The sequence below is a fragment of the Bufo bufo genome, chromosome 5 (genome assembly GCF_905171765.1).
Source record: "Bufo bufo chromosome 5, aBufBuf1.1, whole genome shotgun sequence".
Classification (NCBI taxonomy): Eukaryota; Metazoa; Chordata; class Amphibia; order Anura; family Bufonidae; genus Bufo; species Bufo bufo.
Window position 1 is genome coordinate 87,365,170 of NC_053393.1, and position 13,223 is coordinate 87,378,392.

Below are 13,223 nucleotides of genomic sequence, written 5' to 3' on the forward strand. Positions count from 1 at the left end.
AGTTGGGAATTGTATTCAACCCAGAACAAAAACTGTGCTTCGGCAGACAGCAGACAGTATTACAATTGGCTAGCCACAGCTGAAACACCAGATTTAGGGTACTGCTATTTTGGCCAATTGTATTTTACCCCTCAATAAAATAGCAATCACAGCCAAGCCCCTGATGTAGGATATAGCAAAAAAATAACCACACTATTGATGGTTAAATGGACTTGGTGGCAGCTTGTGCTGGCGCACCACAAGACACAAAATGGCCGCCGATCACCCAAGAAAAAAGTGACATAAAAACGCTCTGGGCAGCCTAAAAACAGTGAGCAATTAAATAGCAGCAGTTCAATGATCCACAGCTGGAGATCGATCACTGAATTAAGTGTTTTTGCAGAGTTAATCACTGTCTAATCTCGCCCTAACAGCAGCTGCAACCTCTCCCTACACTGATCATAGCAGAGTGACGTGCGGCGCTACGTGACTCCAGCTTAAATAGAGGCTGGGTCACATGCTGCACTGGCCAATCACAGCCATGCCAATAGTAGGCATGGCTGTGATGGCCTCTTGGGGCAAGTAGTATGACGCTTGTTGATTGGCTGCTTTGCAGCCTTTCAAAAAGCGCCAAGAAAGCGCCGAACACCGAACCCGAAACCCAGACTTTTACGAAAAACTATACAGTTCAGGTACGCTCATCCCTAGTGGTGACTCAATCAGAATCCTACACCTCCCCTATGATGCCCCAGTAGTGTGACTGGTCAGTGCTACTTACATCATACTAAGCGCTCATACACATGGCAGTTGGATGTTTTGCGGTCCGCAAATTGTGGATATGCAAAACATGGGTACCAGCTATGTACATTCGGAATTTTGTGGAATGGAATGGCCGGCCCCTAATAGAACAGTCTTATCCTTGTCCGTAATGCTTAATGAATACATGTTCTATTTTTTGGTGGAACGGCCATGCAGACATACAGACAAGGAATGCACACGGAGTCATTTACGTTTTTTTGCGACCCCATTGAACTGTGGTATACAGAGAAAAGGGAAGTTGTATAAGTCCTAATTGATGCAATGTTCCTCTGTTTGCATGCTTATCCAGAGCAATCAAGAGAACAATAAGGCTGGCATACTGTCATTAGAATTCTTCACCAACTATTCTAATGAGAATTACCAGGTAGATAAACCCTACAATATGCATAAACTGAGATCACTCTGCTCTCCCATTGTGAACTTTTCTCTCTAAGATTACTGCTGCAGAAGGACAATATTTTACATCTAAGTATTAATGGCATAACACTGATGACATAAAAAAAAATTCCAAACTTTTTAAAAAAAATTGTTTCTATGAAGATTGATTTAAAAAAAGATGACCCCTTTTCTGAAGGAAGTTTCTCTTCAACGTTTCCAAATAAGAAAAAAGTTGCAGGCAGACCAAATTTTTAACCATCTCACAAAATGTCTCACAGGGCCCCATAGCAAAACTTAGTAGGGCCCCCATGCCCCTAGTTTCCCAGTATACATGCGTCAATCGCTCCCAGGCACTTCAGAACATGCACAAAGCTCCAGATTTATGACAAATGTAAGTTTTTTTTTTTTCTTGCTTGCTTTTTTTTTTTTTTTATCAAGTGGAAGAATTTTTTATTAACTACAAATTGTACAAAAAGTTTGCCTTTTGGCCTCACCCACCTTATCCAACCTATGTCAGAAAAAGTGGAACAGGTACTTCAAATATATGGCGCTCATCCTGAACATCATAATTCTCAATGTAGTCACACCAGAAAACTGGCAAAAATACATTTGATAAATTTCCTTCTTCTCTTCTTTTACAAAGCCACCACTTGGGGGAGCTCAGTGCATAGGTATACATCTACCATGTGTCACTCACATTCCTGTGACAGGTGCCAGGAGATTAGTGAGACTTGTCTGTGTTGTTTCAGGTAATGGCCACACCCCTTGCCTCAGATGTTGCTTATGTGGTCATTTAACATTCCCTATTTATTGTGGTTTCTCCCACCATGTTGTGCGGTTTATAGCTTCATTCTTGTTGTGGATTGCTGGTGTTTGGATCTTGGCGGAATTCCTGTGCTTCCGTAGCCATTTAAAGTTAAGTGTCTTCTTCCTCTTTTGTTTATTGTTTAGGTTTTCTTGTGTTGCTCTTTTCACTGTCATTTGTGTTTAGGCCTGAGGGAGACTACTGTTCATCCTACCGCTTGGAGGAACAGGTTGTCTCTTGTCCTGACATTAGTACCAGGGTCCTACAGGGTGAGTTAGGAATTTAGGTTCCTGTGTATGAACTCATCTACCTCTGGAGTCAGTTCACACTTGCAGTCAGTCAGGACCTTGATTAGGGTTTCTCTAGGAGGCGACCTGCTCCTTTCCCTAGTTTCCAGGACTTTCCACTCACCCCTTTCCCTCCTACGTTTGTTGTGGGTTTCCCTAACACACCAAAGCATGATACCATGGTAGCCGTAATAATCTCTTTGCATTGAGCTTCCCCTAGTGGTGGCTGCATGCAGTGTTTTTACGCATGTTAGAGAAGAACAATGTCACGCCCGTGTGTGGGAGGGAGACACCACACCGTACGAAGAAGGAGAGGGAACAAGGAATAAGGCCTGAAAGCAAGGGAAGAAAGAAGGACACCTCCTAGTCAAATCCCTAGTCACAGTCCTGACCGGCTATCAGTATGAACAGACCCCAAAGTAGAGATGTTGCGAACATAAAATTTTCCGTTCGCGAACGGCAAACGCGAATTTTCGCAAATGTTTGCGAACGGGCGAACCGCCATAGACTTCAATAGGCAGGCGAATTTGAAAACCCACAGGGACTCTTTCTGGACACAATAGTGATGGAAAAGTTGTTTCAAGGGGACTAACACCTGGACTGTGGCATGCCGGAGGGGGATCCATGGCAAAACTCCCATGGAAAATTACGTAGTTGACGCAGAGTCGGGTTTTAATCCATAAAGGGCATAAATCACCTAATATTCCTAAATTGTTTGGAATAACGTGCTTTAAAACATCAGGTATGATGTTGTATCGATCAGCTAGTGTAAGGGTTACGCCCGCTTCACAATGACAGACCAAACTCCCCGTTTAACGCACCGCAAACAGTCCATTTGCACAACTGCAAACTCCCCATTTGCACAAGGTTGGATACCAAGCTAGCCATGTCCCGTTCCTTGTCCTCACTGATGTCATTGAAGGTCTCTTCCTCCACCCAGCCACGTACAACACCAAGGGTCCCTGAAAGGTGACAACAAGCCCCCTGGGAAGCCTGCTGTGGTTGGTCTTCAACCTCCTCAAAGCCACCCTCCTCCTCTGACTCCTCTTCTTCAGACTCCTCTCTCTGCGTTGCCTCTCTCTGCGTTATTATAAGGTGTGTTAAGTAGTACTATTCCTATCAGTTTAATCCCTGTTACGTCCCCTATCAGGGGACGTGTATATGGCATCGATTGTAGGAACGGAGAGATGGAAAAAGATGCTTGGTCGGTCCTCCTACTTCATTTTGGGGCACTGCGCGTGCAATCTAATGTGCCACCAGATAGTTGTGGTGTGTTATGTTGTTCTATTCTTATCAGTTTAATCCCTGTTACGTCCCCTATCAGGGGACGTGTATGGAATAGATTTTAGACAACCGCAAAGAGTTGTCAATAGTTGACACACTCATGACATAAATTTTATACCTCTATGTGTCAATCTTGGTGTAGTTATGACTGTGCTCGTGCGCACGTTTGGGAGATTGCAGGCGATGGGGGTTTTACAAAGCCTATGGTCATGCTGAGGTAGTTCAGTGACAGTTAAGTGACCCAGAAAACAATGATTCTGCAGTGTGGGCCCATTGTTGGCCTAGTAGGCTTTAATGATCACCTTAGATGATCACAAAGAAAATTAATGTTTTTTCTATGCAAAATCCAGCCGATCGCTTTTGGACTGTTCCCAATGAAGCAACGACCTTATGATCTGGGGTGTGCCAACATTGCAATTGCCAACACACTCATAGAGGTGGTCGCTTCATTGTGATACGCAAGCCCCTTCACCACGACAAAATAACGATCACGAAGGGGAATTGACACATGTATGTGCCTTTTTTTTTGTTTGGTTTTTGAAGCCACAGTGCAGCACCAGAGGCCAGAAAAATTAGGCATGTACACATGCCTGAAAAATTAGGTATCGTTGCAGCCGCTGCTGTAGCAGCGGCCAGAAAAATTGATGTTTGTTTCCCAGGCAGAAAGTGCCCTAAAACATTGCGGCTTGAACCCTAGTTGGTGGTGGATAAGTCACGCAAGTCATCCGGCATTCAGAGATAAAATACAGCAGCGTGTGGACCATTTATAGCCCAAGGCAGCTCATCTCATCAGGCCTTTTTTAGTCGAATGTATCTCCCACTGTCAGTCCCTTCGGGATCCATCCCTCATTCATCTTAATAAAGGTGAGGTAATCTAGACTTTTTTTTAACCTAGGCAACTTCTCTTCTCAGTGACAATACCTCCTGCTGCACTGAAGGTCCTTTCTGACAGGACACTTGAAGCGGGGCAGGCCAGAAGTTCTATTGCAAATTGGGATAGCTCAGGCCACAGGTCAAGCCTGCACACACAGTAGTCAAGGGGTTCATCTCTCCTGAGAGTGTCGATATCTGCAGTTAAGGCGAGGTAGTCTGCTACCTGTCGGTCGAGTCGTTCTCTGGGGGGTGGACCCCGAAGGGCTGTGGCGATGCGTAGGACTTAAAAAGCTCCACATGTTTTCCATCAACAACACGTCTGTAAAGCGTCCTGTCCTTGCCGGCGTGGTCGTGGGAGGAGGATTACTTTCACCTCTTCCCCTGTTAGATTCCCGTAGTGCTGTGACATCACCCTTATACGCTGTGTAAAGCATACTTTTTAATTTATTTTGGAACTGCTGCATCCTTTCCAACTTCTGGTAATTCGGTAACATTTCAGGCACTTTCTGCATACCGGGGATCTAGTAGCGTGGACACCCAGTACAGGTCGTTCTCCTTCAGCTTTTTTATATGAGGGTCCCTCAACAGGCACAACAGCATGAAAGACCCCATTTGCACAAGGTTGGATGCCGAGCTACTCATGTCCCGTTCCTCGTCCTCAGTGATCTCACTGAAGGTATGTTCTTCCCCCCAGCCACGTACAACACCATGGGTACCAGATAGGTGACAACGAGCACCCTGGGAGGCCTGTTTTGGTTAGTCTTTCTCCTCCTCAAAGCCACATTCCTACCTCTGACTCCTCTTCCTCACAATCCTCTTCCAGAGTTGCCGCAGGTCCAGCAAGCGATGCTGATAAGGCTGTTTCTGGTGGTGATGGTGACCACAACTCTTCCTCTTCACGCTCATCTACGGCCTGATCCAGCACTCTTCGCAGGGCACGCTCCAGGAAGAAAACAAATGGTATGATGTCGCTGATGGTGCCTTCGGTGTGACTGACTAGGTTTGTCACCTCCTCAAAAGGACGCATGAGCCTACAGGCATTGCGCATGAGCATCCAGTAACGTGGCAAAAAAATTCCCAGCTCCGCAGAGGCTTTCCTAGCACCCCGGTCATCCAAATACTCGTTGACGGCTTTTTCTTGTTGGAGCAGGCAGTCGAACATTAGGAGTGTTGAATTCCAACGTGTTGGTCTGTCGCAAATCAAGTGCCTCACTGGCATGTTGTTTCGCCGCTGGATATCTGAAAAGTGCGCCATGGCCGTGTAGGAACGCCTGAAATGGCCACACACCTTCCTGGCCTGCTTGAGGACGTCCTGTAAGCCTGGGTACTTATGCACAAAGTGTTGTACGATCAGATTACACACATGTGCCATGCACGGCACATGTGTCAACTTGCCCAAATTCAATGCCGCCAACAAATTGCTTCCGTTGTCACACACCACTTTGCCGATCTCCAGTTGGTGCGGAGTCAGCCACTGATCCACCTGTGCATTCAGGGCGGACAGGAGTGCTGGTCCGGTGTGACTCTCTGCTTTCAGGCAAGTCAACCCCAAGACGGCGTGACACTGCCGTATCCGGGATGTAGAATAGCCCCTGGGGAGCTGGGGGGGTGCCGTTGATGTGGAGCAAGACGCAGCAGCAGAAGAGTACTCAGCCGAGGAGGTTATGGTAGAGGATGGAGAAGGAGGAGTAGAGAAGGTGGCAGCAGGCCTGCCTGCAAGTCGTGGCGGTGTCACCAACTCCTCTGCAGAGCCACGCATTCCATGCTTGGCAGCCATCAGCAGGTTTACCCAATGCGCAGTGTAGGTTATATACCTGCCCTGACCGTGCTTTGCAGACCAGGTATCAGTGATCAGATGGACCCTTGCCCCAACACTGTGTGCCAGACATGCCATTACTTCCTTTTGCACAATCGAGTAAAGGTTGGGGATTGCCTTTTGTGCAAAGAAATTTCGGCCGGGTACCTTCCACTGCGGTGTCCCAATAGCGACAAATTTTTGGAACACCTCAGACTCCACCAGCTTGTATGGTAAAAGCTGGCGGGCTAAGAGTTCAGACAAGCCAGCTGTCAGACGCCGGGCAAGGGGGTAACTTTGTGACATTGGCTTCTTACGCTCAAACATGTCCTTGACAGACACCTGACTGTGGGCAGATGAGCAGGAACTGCTCAAGGCGAGAGACGGAGTGGCGGATGGTTGAGAGGGGGCAAGGAGGACAGCAGTGGTTGACGTGGCTGAAGATGCTGGACCAGGAGGAGGATGGCGGCTTTGAGTTTGTGTGCTGCTTGTACTCATGTGTTGATGCCATAGGCATTTGTGATGTGCGATCATGTGCCTTCGCAAAGCAGTTGTACCTAGGTGGGTGTTGGACTTCCCACGACTCAGTTTCTTTTGGCACAGGTTGCAAATGGCATCTCTGTTGTCAGAGGCAGACACACAAAAAAAATGTCACACTGCTGAGCTCTGCAATGATGGCATTCTGGTGGTGGCAACAGCATGCGTTGATTGGCGTGCTGTCTGGCTGACCCCGGGTGCAGATGTATGCTGTCTGACTGTGCCACTAGCTCCTTGCGACGACCTCCCCCTGCTTCCAACTCGTCTCCTCCTCCTCTCTGTCTCCCCATCTGAACTTTCCCCCTGTTCTTCTTCTCTTCTAGCAGGCACCCACGTGACATCCACGGACACATCGTCATCATCAACCGCTTCACTTGTGTCTGACAACTCAGCAAAGGAAGCAGCAGCGGGTACAACATCATCATCATCACACCGTACGTCCATGTGTGTAATGCTGCCTGACTGAGACATATCCCTGTTATCTACATCCTCTGGCAATAATGGTTGCTCATCACTCTTTTCTTCCAACTGATGTGTAAATAACTACTCTGACAGATTAAGTGAAGCAGCTGTGGTGCTAGTGTTGGTGGTGGCGGCAAGCGGGCGAGTGGTAACTTGAGAGGTGCCCGAAGCTAAGCTGGAGGAGGATGGTGCGTCTAGATTCCGAGCGGAAGCTGTAGAAGATTGGGTGTCCTGTGTTAGCCAGTCAACTATGTCCTCAGAACTTTTTGAGTTCAGGGTACGTGGCCTCTGAACACTGGGCATTATTCTAGGGCCAAAGGGAATCACAGCACCACGACCACGATGGCCCCTGCGGGGTGGCCTGCCTCTGCCTGTCATTTTTTTTAGATAAGTTAAGTTGTACTATGCGTGCAAGCTACTGTGACACCAGATATGAGTGGCACTGTGCACTGGCAGAAGTTGACACTGTAGGCCTGACACACACGCTTGCAGACAACTAACTGCTATTCAATCTATTACAGTCAAAATTGTATATTTTTTTTGAATGTCATTTTTTTTTAGATTAGTTAAGTTGTACTATGCGTGCAAGCTACTGTTACACCAGATATGAGTTGCACTGGTGTGACACTGTGCCCTGGCAGGCCCTGAAACGCACACTTGTGAAGGAAAATGACTGCTATTATTTCACAGTCCAGAAAGTGTTTTTTTTTTTTTTAAATGTGCACCACTGTTATACCAGATATGAGTTGCACTGGTGTGACACTGTGCCCTGGCAGGCCCTGAAACGCACACTTGTGAAGGAAAATGACTGCTATTATTTCACAGTCCAGAAAGTGTTGTATTTTAAATGTGCACCACTGTTACACCAGATATGAGTTCCACTGGTGTGACACTGTGCCCTGGCAGGCCCTGAAACGCACACGTGTGAAGGAAAATGACTGATATTATTTCACAGTCAAAAAATTATATATTTTTTTTAAATGCAAGCTATTGTAACACCAGATATGAGTGGTGGCACTGGGAAAGTGGGCACGGTATATGCTGTGTGAGCCTGACACACACGCTGGCAGGCAGGCAACTGCAATTCGATTACACAGGGGGAAAAAAAGCAGACTGATTATTACAGTCAAAAAAGTTTTTTTGTTTTTTTTTAATGCAAGCTACTGAGACACCAGATATGAGTGGTGGCACTGGGAAAGTGGGCACGGTATACGCTGTGAGCCTGACACACACGCTGGCAGGCAGGCAACTGCAATTAGATTACACAGGAAAGAAAATAAAAAAAAGCAGACTGATGTTTGATCAGATGAGTCCCTCAGGACTGTAGTGGACACTGAATGCACTAGCCTAGCTATCGATTTCCCTATTAAATCAGCAGCAGCTACACTGTCCCTCCTCTCACTAAGAATGCAGCTTCCGAATGAATCTAAAATGGATGCTGTCCAGGAGGTGGGAGGGTCTGGGAGGGAGGGTCTGCTGCTGATTGGCTGGAATGTGTCTGCTGACTGTGAGGTACAGGGTCAAAGTTTACTCAATGATGACGAATAGGGGGCGGACTAAACATCGCATATGTTCACCCGCCGCGGCGAACGCGAACAAGCTATGTTCGCCGGGAACTATTCGCCGGCGAACTATTCGGGACATCTCTACCCCAAAGGTAGGTGAGTTCATACGCAGGAGTACCTAGAGTGATAGTGACAGGACTGGCGATAGTCCTGGTGATAGTGACAGGACTGAGACTACCTGTTCCTCCAGAAAGAAAGGACGAACAGGACTCTCCCTCAGGCCTACAACAAAGGACAGGGTAAAAACAACACACAGATAAACTAAAACAAAATGCAAAAGGGAAAGGAAATACTCAACTTTCCAGTAGCAATGACAACAACAGGAACTCAGCCGAGAACCCCAGCAGACCACAGATACCTCTGAAACTATAAACAGCATTGTGGGAGAAGCAACTATAAATAGGAAAGTTAAATGACCACAATAGCAACACCTGGAGGTTAGAGATGTGGCCAGTATCCGAAACAACACAGACGTCTATTGATCCACAAGTAAACCTGTCAGATCAAAGCACATGTTGCCAGTCTCAGATTGCGGGGAGGTCCGTATGTCTCGGTACGTTCCTGCCGAACCCTTTCACCAGGAGCAGTCACTTGGTCTGCCTCTATTGCAGGTATGCCACTGATGGTTTTACAACACATAAAAGTAGCATACATCCCCTTATTACATACAGATATCATAGAAGATTGTAGACATTTGCTGCTCGGACCTTTTATTAAATCCAGAGTTTGGAGTTTTCCTTTTAAACACAGGATGGAAATACAATCATCATCTTTCCTTTCTCTGCTTTCTTCTTTCTCAGGCTAAAACTTTGACCTAATACTGCAATCATTTCTGGTCCCACACAGTCAGCTTCGCTGGCAAACATGCCAAAGTTAACAGTCACTATTTTTTCATGAGATCACGGTTGGAAAAATTAGAGCCTAAAAAGCTTGCCTGCAATGACATATTTAATCTAAATGAGCCGTTTTAAATGAATAGTGCCCTTTGGCTTTTATGTTCAAAAAGAGCCGACGTACATTAAAAGCTTAAATCCCTAAAACATTCATTATAACATTTGGACAAGCAGACGGAATAAGCTCGCTGTTTTAAGAAAATGTCTCAAATGTAGTTCAATATGAAGCTCAGGATCTTGATAACACTTTTAAAGGGTTTCTGTCATGAGAAATAACGTTATGTAGCTGACTGACATTAGCGATGTGCTGATGTCAGCAGTACATAACAGTATGCTTCTCTTAAAAAAAAGACTTTTAAAATATGCTAATGAGCCTCTAGGTGCTATTAGGGCGTTGCTTCAGCACCTAGAGGCAAGAGTCTACACACCTTTTGGCAAGCCCAGTTCCAGTTGATTGACATTCGAGTAGGGATGAGCGAACCCGAACTGTATAGTTCGGGTTCGTTCCGAATTTTGGGGTGTCCGTGACACGGACCCGAACCCGAACATTTTCGTAAAAGTCGTGTTCGGGTTCGGTGTTCGGCGCTTTCTTGGCGCTTTTTGAAAGGCTGCAAAGCAGCCAATCAACAAGCGTCATACTACTTGCCCCAAGAGGCCATCACAGCCTTGCCTACTATTGGCATGGCTATGATTGGCCAGTGCAGCATGTGACCCAGCCTCTATATAAGCTTGGGTCACGCTGCGCTGCACGTCACTCTGCTGATTCAATCATAGGGAGAGGTTGCAGCTGCGACGTTAGGGCGAGATTAGGCAGATTAACTCCTCCAAAAGACTTCATTCTGTGATCGATCTGCAGCTGTGGATCATTGAAGTGCTAATATTGACTTGCTCACTTTTTTGAGGCTTCCCAGAGCGTTTTTAGATCATTTTTTTTTCTGGGGTGATCGGCGGCCATTTTGTGACTTGTGGTGCGCCAGCACAAGCTATCACCAAGTGTATTTAACCATCAATAGTGTGGTTATTTTGTGCTATATCCTATATCAGCTGCAGGCTGAGCCTGTGTCACCGAAGTGCATTTAACCATCAACAGTCTGGTTATTTTTTGGCCATATACGACATCAGCTGCAGGCTGAGCCTGTGTCACCGAAGTGCATTTAACCATCAACAGTCTGATTATTTTTTGGCCATATACTACATCTGGTGCAGGCTGAGCCTGTGTCACCCAAGTGCATTTAACCATCAACAGTGTGGTTATTTTTTGGCCATATACTACATCAGGGGCAAGTTGAGCCTGTCAACCAGCGCCTAAAAAATAGACCTAACATTTCTATTCAACCAAATCTGCACTGTTTTAGCTGGTCAAGTTATTTGTAGTGACCGTAAAAGCACACTTTTTGTTCTGGGTTGAAAAACGATTCCCAAATTTGCCATTCTCAAAATAACTAGTTTCTGGTATATGAGGCCTACTTGAAATCTATCCCAAAAAGGATATCTTACATTGAAGGTGCTGATAGTGTCATTCAGAAAAACCTAAGACACACGCTACCGTGCAGATAGAAGTCTGATTCTGTGATTAAACCTATACCTGTCACACAGCGCAAAAAAAAACAGGCCTCACATCTCTATTCAACCAAATCTGTACTGTTTTAGCTGGTCAAGTTATTTCTAGTGACCGTAAAAGCACATTTTTTTTTCTGGGTTGAAAAACTATTCCCAAATTTGGCATTCTCAAAATAACTAGTTTCTGGTATTTGAGGCCTACTTGAAATCTATCCCAAAAAGGATATCTTACATTGAAGGTGCTGATAGTGCCATTCAGAAAAACCTAAGACACACGCTACCGTGCTGATAGAAGTCTGATTCTGTGGTTATACCTATACCTGTCACACAGCGCAAAAAAAAAACAGGCCTCACATCTCTATTCAACCAAATCTGTACTGTTTTAGCTGGTCAAGTTATTTCTAGTGAGCGTAAAAGCACATTTTTTTTTCTGGGTTGAAAAACTATTCCCAAATTTGCCATTCTCAAAATAACTAGTTTCTGGTATTTGAGGCCTACTTGAAATCTATCCCAAAAAGGATATCTTACATTGAAGGTGCTGATAGTGCCATTCAGAAAAACCTAAGACACACGCTACCGTGCTGATAGAAGTCTGATTCTGTGATTAAACCTATACCTGTCACACAGCGCAAAAAAAAACAGGCCTCACATCTCTATTCAACCAAATCTGTACTGTTTTAGCTGGTCAAGTTATTTCTAGTGAGCGTAAAAGCACATTTTTTTTTCTGGGTTGAAAAACTATTCCCAAATTTGCCATTCTCAAAATAACTAGTTTCTGGTATTTGAGGCCTACTTGAAATCTATCCCAAAAAGGATATCTTACATTGAAGGTGCTGATAGTGCCATTCAGAAAAACCTAAGACACACGCTACCGTGCTGATAGAAGTCTGATTCTGTGATTATACCTATACCTGTCACACAGCGCAAAAAAAAACAGGCCTCACATTTCTATTCAACCAAATCTGTACTGTTTTAGCTGGTCAAGTTATTTCCAGTGACCGTAAAAGCAATTTTTTTTTTCCGGGTTGAAAAACTATTCCCAAATTTGCCATTCTCAAAATAACTAGTTTCTGGTATTTGAGGCCTACTTGAAATCTATCCCAAAAAGGATATCTTACATTGAAGGTACTGATAGTGTCATTCAGAAAAACCTAAGACACACGCTACCGTGCAGATAGAAGTCTGATTCTGTGATTAAACCTATACCTGTCACACAGTGCAAAAAAAAAAAGGCCTCACATTTCTATTCAACCAAATCTGTACTGTTTTAGCTGGTCAAGTTATTTCTAGTGACCGTAAAAGCACATTTTTTTTTCTGGGTTGAAAAACTATTCCCAAATTTGCCATTCTCAAAATAACTAGTTTCTGGTATTTGAGGCCTACTTGAAATCTATTCCAAAAAGGATATCTTACATTGAAGGTACTGATAGTGACATTCAGAAAAACCTAAGACACACGCTACCGTGCAGATAGAAGTCTGATTCTGTGATTAAACCTATACCTGTCACACAGCGCAAAAAAAAAACAGGCCTCACATTTCTATTCAACCAAATCTGTACTGTTTTAGCTGGTCAAGTTATTTGTAGTGACCGTAAAAGCACACTTTTTGTTCTGGGTTGAAAAACTATTCCCAAATTTGCCATTCTCAAAATTGTGGTGAACGGGAACAATGAGGAAAACATGTAATAAGGGACGCGGACGTGGACATGGTCGTGGTGGTGTTAGTGGACCCTCTGGTGCTGGGAGAGGACGTGGCCGTTCTGCCACAGCCACACGTCCTAGTGTACCAACTACCTCAGGTCCCAGTAGCCGCCAGAATTTACAGGGATATTTGGTGGGGCCCAATGCCGTTCTAAGGATGGTAAGGCCTGAGCAGGTACAGGCATTAGTCAATTGGGTGGCCGACAGTGCATCCAGCACGTTCACATTATCTCCCACCCAGTCTTCTGCAGAAAGCGCACAGATGGCGCATGAAAACCAAGCCCA